At 43.2% G+C, this 9,549-nt stretch overlaps 1 long non-coding RNA gene across 1 annotated transcript; it reads right to left on the reverse strand.

Annotated features, from left to right (window-relative positions):
• Window positions 1-1,765: 1,765 nt before the first annotated feature.
• Window positions 1,766-4,192, reverse strand: LOC123130868 (uncharacterized). Its single transcript, XR_006464030.1, has 4 exons — window positions 3,663-4,192; window positions 3,484-3,523; window positions 2,102-2,337; window positions 1,766-2,016 (listed from the first exon to the last, which is right to left on the reverse strand). It is a non-coding gene; the product is annotated as an uncharacterized lncRNA (long non-coding RNA).
• Between the last annotated feature and the right edge of the window lie 5,357 nt (window positions 4,193-9,549).

Below are 9,549 nucleotides of genomic sequence, written 5' to 3' on the forward strand. Positions count from 1 at the left end.
TCTGTGATCGTGTTCCCCCCGGCAAGGTGCCGGTAAAGGGATCTAGATTGGATCTCGTGGTTCTGAAACTTGCGGCGGCTGGAACTGTTTTTCGTCGACTCCCTAGGGTTTCTGGAATATTTGGGTATTTATAGAGCTGAGAGGCGGTGGAGATGACACCCACATGCCTCACTACCCACCAGGGCATGCCAGGGGCCTCTGGCATGCCCTGGTGCCTTGTGGGCCCCACAGGGCTCCCCTCCGCACTTCCTTGACTCCCAAGTTGTCTTCTGGGCAGAATTTTTTTTCAAAAAGTTTCGCTGCGTTTGGACTCCGTTTGATATGGATATTCTACGAAGTAAAAAACAAGCAAAAAACAACAACTAGCACTAGGCACTATATCAATAGGTTAGTCCTAAAAAATGATATAAAGTTGCTATAAAATAAATATAAAACATCCAAGAATGATAATATAACAACATGGAACAATAAAATATTATAGATACGTTGAAGGCGTATCATGCATGCTCGCCCGACTGTTCTAACCACCTTGCTCTCTCACTCACTATTCAGAAAAATCCAACAGTAATGATTTATGAAAAAAATGACCCTGGTTTTGTATAGATTAAACAATTATAATTGGAAAAGCTATTTGTGAATTCAAAAAAATTGCAATTTGAGTAAAACTTAAGATTTTAAAAAACATTCACAATTTCAAAAATGTTCATGAAAATGAAAAAGTTCATGATTTTTTAAAGATAAGCAAGAATTAAAAAAACAAGCGAAAACATGAAGAAAAAATACTCCCTCCGATCTGAATTAATTGATGTAGCCATACAATGTAACTAAGACATTGTATAGAGGTTGCGTTAATTAATTCGGAAGGGAGTGATAAAAAACTGTATAAAAGAAAGAAAAAAAGAGAAAGAAAAGAGCCAAAAGAATCTAGAAGCTTGCCAAAAGCGGGAGGGGCTGGAAGCTTGCATGGGCCAGCCCATATAAAACATGCGTGGGAAGGTTTGTGCTCTTCCTACCAACACTAGTAAGCATGCACGTGCAACGCACGTCTCGCTTAAATATTTTCTACTATGAAACTTAATAATTCTGTCATAACATAAATCTACATTTTGAGCAGCTGCAATCTCACGCAAAAAGCATATAATTCCTAACTCGTACAAATGACTGAAAATATTGTGCTTTATAAATCAACAGGCCCATGTCCATTGCTTAGCAAATACCTCAGTCCGTCAAGAAAATTTAATTGTGGCCTATGGCCATGCGTGCACCCCTAGCTAGTGCATCTCGACAACCAAGGCCATGACCAACATCTCGCCAGCATCCACAGTGCCATATAGATATTCATGTATCACAGACAAAATTGTTTCTCATATATCACATTCATGACCTCTTAAACTGTATAATTGACATAATTCACCAGTTATTTCAATCTTAAAGTCATCATTGCATCCAAACTGAAGTAAATTTGAGTTGCTCAAAAAAAACTGAAGTAAATTTGAGGTGTAATATTTCCAACCAAGAAAAATACATCTTCAATCTTATTTTCTTCTAGGTCGTGCCTATGAGTGGGCCATTGCCAATAAGCACCAGGAAAAAATATATGCAAGTGTGTGTACAGAGGCAATGAAAATTAGTAGTTTCCACATAAGCTGATCAAATGAAATAATTCGTCAACGTTCTGAGATACAAGTTTGTCCACCAAAGAAACAAAACATTGCTAGTCAGCAAACCAAGCTGCAGCACCTGTGGTTGTTCAAGCAAAATCAGGTACCCGTGAAACCAGCCACAGAGACAAAGCAGATGCCCAAACCGCTGAAGGTAGAAACACGCTTACTCATAATCTAGAGGCATTTTGTGGTCATTTAGTGTTCATCCTTCCATGGCAAGGTCCAAAGCAACGAAGGTACTTGCAACTTGATATTTGGAAGCTCGCCATGTATCTGGCTCCTTTTTTTGCGATCGCAAAAAAATCAATCTCTAGGAGAGTATTAACACATATCACTGATAATGAACATAACTCTGCAAAGAAAAAGGAAAAAATGAGAAGGAGATTAATAAACGTAGCTGTACATATGCTACATAAATTTCCATCTAATATTCTCACCTTGGTCCCGGTCTGCAGTATGTCGTCTTGCCCATCCAGCCTGAACTGATAGAGAAAGTTCCATGTGGCACTTTATTTGTGAGGATATAACATGAGTCAACAACAAATTTATCATTGTTATTCATGGCAAGATAATAGATCATTCATAAATATATATTTTGTTGGATGTTGATTACTGGAAAGTAATACCAATATGGGCTTACAAATTTGGGCATGCTTCTTTTCACCGACGACACCTATTAGCAGAGGTAAATCATAATATTATAGACATATGTTACTAATAGAAAATACTACTTTTCCTTTTATATTACTTAAATTAGAACAATCAATTTCTTCCATGTCCCGAAACTTCTCATTGAGCCTCTCCATTTAACTCAGCAATTTTGGGTTATGGTAAAATCATGGGTTTTCAACAAAATAAAAACAAACAAGACCAATAAGAAAGAAAACTTAAGAATTCAAGCCTATCAGACAATCATGCACCTCCGGTGGCATGTCGACAATCAGACATACCAAAACCTTTAGTCCTAATTTTTCCCCAATACAATGTGCGAAACAACAAATAATAACCTTGTGTGTGTGTGAAACAACAAATAATAACCTTCATGCCAGCAATGCATATTAATATTAGAAGATCAAAATGTGTTTCACTGTGTAACATTTCCATTGCATGTACATAACATGCTATGCATCAAATCCCCCTGCACAAGATTCCTCTATCATGGCCACACTCGTATCCAGTGGTGGTGGAGTAGCCTAGGACGTGAAGCAGGGAAAGGGGCACAACATACCGGTGCGGCCGGCGACGGCGGAGACACAACGGACTGCTCGGCCTCCTCGTCCCCACAATGCTTTAACTATCTTGGATATCTTTCAAAAAGAATGCCAATGAGGGCGTCAGTTGCTACAAATTCATGACTTCAAAGAAACACAAATAACCCATTAGATGGTTCAGTACAAATCATTTCTTCACTTGCAGTACCATGTAAAACATTGAATAGGTATGCATCACTCATCATTTCAAAAAGACTTCGAACAAAAACATTCAACACCTCTGACTCCACAAAGACTTAAGAAATTAGGGTGCCTAAATCTTTATGCAGAACTGGGTACATCTTACTTATTAGTTAGCCAACCACCGTATCCAAGTGGCCCAATTACGTGAATACAATCAGTATCAATCATAAGTATGAAACATGAAACTTTCTGAAATGATCAGTACTTATTAGGTCTCAAACTATACATATAGAAACTTGAGACTGCAGACATGAACGGTCGACTCTGAAACTCCACTCAAATCACCACATTATCTAAGCATGCTCAGTTAGCAACAGTAAAACAAATTACAGAATCTGAAACCTCACACATTATTTAGAGAGTACCTTATTTTCTGTTCTTGCTACACTGGAATCAATGTACACTCTGAATGAAAAATAACAAACACTTGATTGATATGGTCATCATATATGAAATAAGACAGTATGTGACAAACTATATAAAGCCGTAGATTTTGATGTACTACTAATATTTGGTCATCCAAACTCATATAATAGTTCCTCACCTGCAAATCCTCCAGTAGTTGTGCTGACATATGAAACATCTTCTTGATCTCCCTAAGCTGAATTCTATGATAGCACAGAGCTGAACTCGAAAAATAAAATCACACCGTAGGACATCTACAGGCTATTTTTACATGAAATGAGACTCGAAAACACATACAAAGGAAAAGGGGACACCTGTTTAAATAAGCCATTGAAAGCAGGCTACACAGAGCTCGACATATCGCCTTGCGAACCTAGCTCAATATCAGCATTTCTTCGGGCCCAATCCTCTTTGCTGGTCTCAAATTAGTCATGTTAAATTTCACAAAATAAATGTCCTTGCAAGATTCACAATTCAAATCCTTTGTGCATTCTAACCAAGAAGATGGAATTCAATCTTCGGTGAGGATTGAATCCTAGTGTCATAAGTAATACATATATAAACATCAGTAGCATCAGAGATTGCTCACAAGGGCAACGCTGCACACCATGCTATTTCCGTACTCAAGGATCACAAAATAACATCATATAAAGAATACAGAGGAAACCACATACAGAGAGCAAATCATCATCTAGTCGACATAGAAATTAGTCTGCTACTTCTCTTTGCCAGCTCAACATTACCAATGTTCTTCTGTGCCATCAGCAGAAAAAAGAACAAAGAGAGATGAAATTCAGTTTGCATCCAAAGCTCTCTTCATTCCCCACGGCCGGAGGTCTCCCCGTCCCCAAAACATGCCTCCGCCAGCAGAGCACCCATGCTTGCCGTTCCTCACTGTCCCCTTGCCGTTCCACCGGAGTTCCCCACCAGTCCACCGTCACGGGCTCACAGCGACCCCGGCGGGGCAGAGAGAGGGAGGGAGGAAGGGAGAGAGGGAAGACATGTACCTAGACAGCACCGGTGCCCTTGCTCAGCCGCCGCCGCCCGGATCCAAATCGCCACTGCTGCCCCGATCCAGGACAGTAGGATGAGATCCCGAGGATAGAGTCAGGTGGCAATGACTGCCATGGCCGAAGTGCATCAGGCACGCCGGAGTGGGGCGCAATGGTGATGGCCTTGTGTCAAGGAGGCGGCGGAGATGGTGGTGGCGATATGGTGGGGGGGGGGCGCCACGAGATTTGGGAAGGTGGAAAGGACGGACGGGAGCAGAGGAATTAGTGGGATTCTCATATTTGATCCGCGTGGTGGGCGGGCCGTGCGGATCGGGGGCGCGGAGCGCTTCGACGATTGGCAGACCACCGGCGTCTGCTGGCAGAACATTTGATCCTAGTCGTCGATCTGGTTAATAAATTATTGGCGTAATATAAGCGGTAGGATATGTGTAAGTTGATTTGATTCGAAGGCTCTGACTATCTTGTGTACAGTTTGTTGTGTGGTTTTAGGAGAAATTACGTTTGCTCTTTTAATAGTAATAAGTAGAGATGGTAATATCCAGCGCCAAATAAGATATTCCATGTCTCCATGGGTTAAGGTGAGCATAGTTTCTCTAAGGGTCTGACTATATCTCATCTAACATGACATTACCTTCTCTAAACGATCTCTTATATTGTTTGTTCGCCGGGAAATTAAGCAGCAAGCTGCGATTTGTCTTCGCGCACTGTGGCATTTTGTGTGTCCCTTGTACCACTACTGCATGCATGTGTCGTTGTCCAGCTACAGTGAGCAGTGTGCTACAACGCTGACTAGACTATCTCTACTCCTAATGGATGAATTGGTTGAATAGTCCCCCCAACTTTCAACCGGTTTATTTTCAACCGGTTTTTCTTCGTCCCACCTCCCACCAGCCCCTCCCACCGGTTTTTCTCTTTTCTCGTCTGACCGGCAATACCCAACGTGTCTCTACTCCTAATGGACGAATTGGTTGAATAGTCCCCCCAACTTTCAACCGGTTTATTTTCAACCGGTTTATTTTCAACCGGTTTTTCTTCGTCCCACCTCCCACCAGCCCCTCCCACCGGTTTTTCTCTTTTCTCGTCTGACCGGCAATACCCAACGTATTTATGGTAATCAATCATAATTAATCCACGTATAGTAATAAATCAATCCAGGTATGGTAAGGTCATAACTCAGGAAATTTTGAATATGGTAATTATATGGTAATAAATTTAAATTACCCCAAAGGCTATCAATCCAGGTATGGTAAGGCCATAACTCGGGAAATATCGAATATGGTAATAAATTTAAATTACCACCAGGTATGGTAAGGCTATCCACGTATAGTAATAAATCATATAGTAATAAATCATAATTAATCCACGTATAGTAATAAATCAATCCAGGTATGGTAAGGTCATAACTCAGGAAATTTTGAATATGGTAATTATATGGTAATAAATTTAAATTACCCCAAAGGCTATCAATCCAGGTATGGTAAGGCCATAACTCGGGAAATATCAAATATGGTAATAAATTTAAATTACCACCGGGTATGGTAAGGCTATCGATCCAGGTATGGCACGCCCTCACCTGATCACCTATCACAATCTCCAGCCCCACGCACGCACCAAAGAACCCACCCGGCACCAAACGCAGCTCCTCTCGATCCCCTCGAGTAAACGCCACCGCCGTCGTGCGATCTTCCTGACACAGACGCCGTCGCCGCCTCCTTCCCACCTACGGCGTCCCCCACGTCCATGGTGACGGCGCTCGCGTCCTACACTGACCCTCCGCCTCATATAGGTTGGTCGTTGATGGAGTGGGATGTGCCGCTGCGGTTTGGGGAGGCGCAATCACAATCTGGTTGGGATCTCAGTGTGGAATCGTTCTCTGCGATGAAGGATGGCGCTGCCTCCCTGGCAAATGGGATCGGAGGAAGGGGCTCTACATCGTGAATGTCGGCGAGGCAGTGGCCGAAGGCGAGCCCGACGGTGAGCACGGGTGTTCGTCCCATGAAATAGGCGGCCACGGAGGGCGGATCTGAGGCCACCCCAATCGTCGGTGGCCCTTCCTCCCATCGATCATCGCCTCCATTCTCTCTCTCCTCTAAATCTTTGTCGCCCCTGCCTGATTCTGGCCGATGTCATCCGGCTCTCGCATCGACCACCACTAGCACGGCTGCGGATGAGGCGCAACCACAGACGCCGCCGCCGCCATCCTCATCCACCTCCTCCACCATCCTTCCCAGCCGTCGTCGGGGGCACCCGCCATCTGCGCTCTAGCCCACCCGCTCCCTCCTATCCCCTCCCCCTGCCTGCCAGCCCCGTGATCCATCGCACAGATGGCAGGTACTACAGCGACCTCCTCCCCAGCGGATCCGACCTCCTCCGATGGAGATCCATCTTGGGCACCGCCTTATTCTCATGCGTGCACGTCTATATCAACGTCTCATTCCACCTCACCTGAGCCTTTACCTTCCCACCTCTGCTTCAGATCCACATCACTTTGCAAGGTATGTGCTTGATTGTTCCGAACTGGATCGATGGATTTTGCAAGGTACTTTGGGTGTCGTCATTGACGGCAATTGTCACGCCATGCTACCATCGGAGGGGTCCCTCATCGATGATTAGGGTCTTCCGAACTGCACGAGCTCCATTGAGAAGGATGTTTTTAATTCTGGTTTTGCCTACATGCTTTCTTTGCCTGTATCTACTTAGCTAATGTCTTCTTATAGATAGTAGCTGCTGAAGTGGTGATCAAAGTTGTTCACTATAAGGAAACAACCATGATAACAAAAGTGTATATTCCCTGACCTTTGACCTGAAGTACTTTTTCATTAGAAACTTGCAACAGCCAGGCATTGAAGTTAGCAACAGCTTCGTACGTACTGAACTAATTTGCAGCAACACGTACTGAACTAAGTTAGGTTATGCTCATCGTTCCAACATGCTTAGTGATAACCACCTAGCAAGCTGATCAAACATGAAAAAATTGAAGTGCTACTGCTAATCGTACTATTCTGAATGTGAAAATCTATTTAATTGGCTCTTCTCTAATTGTACACTTGCATAAATCTCAGATCTTGCAAATTACAGTATAACCATAAAAGTCATGCTTTGACTCCTATAGGGCCTTTTGCACTTTAATATGACTAATAGTTTGCCTTAATATCACAGATTGTATTACTACCTTTCTAAGTGAATGACATTCAAGAAGGTCATTAAATAAAACCAAGAAATCCTTCTGGTATTGGAGTGTAGGAAAGTTGAGACTATAAAACCAAAAGGTTATATTTACGTTTATTAGAGAAGGTTCTTTACTTTTTATAGGAAAACACAAAATGTTGCGATGTAGAGTCTAGGTGGTGGACCTCCTTGATCCACTTGGTGGATGAGGGCGACTCCGGTCCTGGCACCCATAGTGCCAGTGATCCAAAAATCATAGGGCCTGGATATAGCTCTAGCAGACGTATGCGGCTTGCGCATCGAGCTTGGTCGTCTCGAGCATGGAGATAGGCGAGTTGTAGACCAAGAGCTGGTACAGAGATAGGCGAGTTGTAGACAAGAGCTGGTGGGCAGCAAGAAACGCATGCACACCAAAGAACAAATCTGAGTCACATGCCTACTTCTATTGGTTTCTACAAAGAGCGACTAGCTTAGATCTTAGACCAGTCGGTCACTGTCGAGGTCGCCAAGGTGATCTTACAGCACCGCCGTGGAGATTTCTCATGATTTTATGTAGGCAAGCCGCAAGCGGTGGTGGTGATTGGCTGGGTGGTGTCGCTGCCTTGGGAAGAGACGAAGTGATGGTAAAAGTAAGCAGGATCCGATGATTCTTCCGTGGGGATAGCCAAAGTCAAGATGTCGACTACAGACTCGTCGCAGACTTGCAGTGAATCTGGATGCGGCGAGCCTGATTTGTGGATCGATGGCGGGTCTTGGCTTTGTTAGGCTGGGATTGGATGGTTGCGGAGGGTGGTGTGCTTGGTTGGGTTCCCATGGAAGAATGTGGCCTCCTCGTGGATCTGGTCATGCCCATCCTAGAGAACATTGTGTCCCTAGCTCCCTCGAGGAGCAAGGACAGTGCAAGCGGCAGCAGGGGGTAGGGGTAGATGTGGGGAGGGATGTCGGCGGCTTCTCGAGGTCATCATGATGAAACCCTTGACGTCCCATCTTTATCAATGGAAGTGGAAGAGCACGAAGTCGAGATTGGATAGGAGTTTGAGTTCTTTTTGGCACCGATCGGTTCACCACTTTAGAGATGTATTTTTTTGCGTGCGAGCAAACAGTGGGTTGATTCTAAAAGGGATAGGCACTTTTCAACAGAAGTGCATGACGGACCAAAAATATGACCTCATTTTATTCGTTTGATAGATATCGAATTATTCATTGTTGTTCGTTCGGTGAAATTTCCTAATATTTGATTGTTGTGTTTTTAATTAGAGCACCCCATAATCACCCAATATGAGGGGATGATAAATGAAAGATACTGATTATAAATTTTGAAGAGCCCGTGGCAACGCACGGGCGTTATACCTTCTCTAAACGATCTCTTATATTGTTTGTTCGCCGGGAAATTAAGCAGCAAGCTGCGATTTGTCTTCGCGCACTGTGGCATTTTGTGTGTCCCTTGTACCACTACTGCATGCATGTGTCGTTGTCCAGCTACAGTGAGCAGTGTGCTACAACGCTGACTAGATTAGTTTGCCTAATTTACCTTTCGCTACGATAGCTCATCAGCTATTTTTTTTTCTGCTTGCTTGTTAGGCATTACTACAGTGAGCAGTGTCCCTTTTCTTTTTCTTTTGTGATTGTACATAGATAGGTCTAGCTTTCCTCATTTTGGTTGTCAACATCTCCCACGAAAAACAGAGATATAGTAAGGCCTATTTCTACAACACCTCACACAGAAAACAAATCGAATTAAATGGTAAAAAAGTGCTAAACAACAAAATGTTAGTAATTCTCCGCATAAAAATGTTAGTATTTAAATACAAAAAAATATTTTTGCAAACTTTATAAAAGCATTTG

The sequence above is a fragment of the Triticum aestivum genome, chromosome 6A (assembly GCF_018294505.1).
Source record: "Triticum aestivum cultivar Chinese Spring chromosome 6A, IWGSC CS RefSeq v2.1, whole genome shotgun sequence".
NCBI classification, from domain to species: domain Eukaryota; kingdom Viridiplantae; phylum Streptophyta; class Magnoliopsida; order Poales; family Poaceae; genus Triticum; species Triticum aestivum.